The 1,129-nt window shown below is 36.6% G+C and overlaps 1 protein-coding gene across 3 annotated transcripts in view; it reads left to right on the top strand.

The window, feature by feature from the left end:
• Positions 1–1,129, top strand: part of LOC119591347 (cyclin-D-binding Myb-like transcription factor 1) — an 11,382-nt gene continuing 10,253 nt past the window's right edge. The window contains exon 1 of one of the 3 annotated variants that reach the window (XM_037940082.1): positions 1–114. The gene's annotated coding sequence lies outside the window, so the exon portion shown is untranslated. The other 2 variants (XM_037940080.1, XM_037940081.1) reach the window with 2 other exon arrangements.

The following is a 1,129-nucleotide window of genomic DNA, read 5'->3' as shown; positions in this document are numbered from 1 at the left end:
TATAAAACTAATGAACAGAAAATAACGAAGAACAGCACCAAACACGGGGGTTCTCGCAGTGACGAATATGGCAACAGCGCCGCCAGCCCACATCCACATCCTGGCATCTTAACAGTGAGTTCCCGGACGTCAACCATTCACAGCTGATAATCTCCAGTCATGTCAACACGTCGGGATCTTGATACCCTTCTTCTTGAAACTCACGTGTCTCTTCCCCTTTCCTTGAATCACAAGGGCCAGAGGGCTTGCTTTGATTGAAATCGTTCCACGGGGATGGGCGTTGAATGGGCAAAATGGCGTGGTTTTCGTTTCGTGGTTTCAGCTGGAAATTCAGGTCTTGACACGGCTGGCATGTCATTTCTGCCTTGTGTCATGTGGGCTGACAAGATCGGAGTTCGTATGGTTTTGGTTAAAGGCGATGGGCTGTGTTGGTATACTAAAATGCAAGTATTTTTTATTGAAAGATCTATTCCTATGTAGTTTTATCATTATCCATAAAAATAAGTGATCTGAACCTTACAGGATTTTCATGTTCTTGAAATTTAAGAGAAATTTAACAACAGAATAGTGTAATACATTGTCATAATTTCTCTATCAAAAAGTTAGGACAAGGCATAATAAACAATTGTTACTAATTGATGTTTTGTATTAACAAAAAAAGAAAAAAAAATACATTATCACTGAATTATGATAGAGTAAAAAGATCATTTATAGCATTGTGTTTCTTCAGATATAGGAAATCTCTGAATTTTGCTTTGCAGCCAAATGCACAGAAATTTTGTCTATAATGTTTGCTATTCTTGTTTCTTTTTATTGTCATAAGTTGATACAGTGTATGGAAATTAAAAAAAAAGGTTGAAACTTCATTTTACAAGACTGGTTTTGATATGGTTTTGACACTTGCACATCCTCTGCTGTCTTTGAGCCAGTTTGATCCCAGCATGTGGCGATGCTCAGGCAAAACCAACAAACATCAGCCACATAGATTTTGTAGTCTGATAGACCTCGCTGGTAATTCATTATCAAATAAGAAACCAGTCCAACTATCATGTTTGAATTCACTGGATATCTGGAAATATTTACTGTATTTAATGATTTACACATAAAAGTTAGATTTTTTATTTAACAA

The sequence above is a fragment of the Penaeus monodon genome, chromosome 28, assembly GCF_015228065.2.
Source record: "Penaeus monodon isolate SGIC_2016 chromosome 28, NSTDA_Pmon_1, whole genome shotgun sequence".
In the NCBI taxonomy this organism is placed as follows: domain Eukaryota; kingdom Metazoa; phylum Arthropoda; class Malacostraca; order Decapoda; family Penaeidae; genus Penaeus; species Penaeus monodon.
This window is presented reverse-complemented; position numbering and strand designations above follow the sequence as displayed.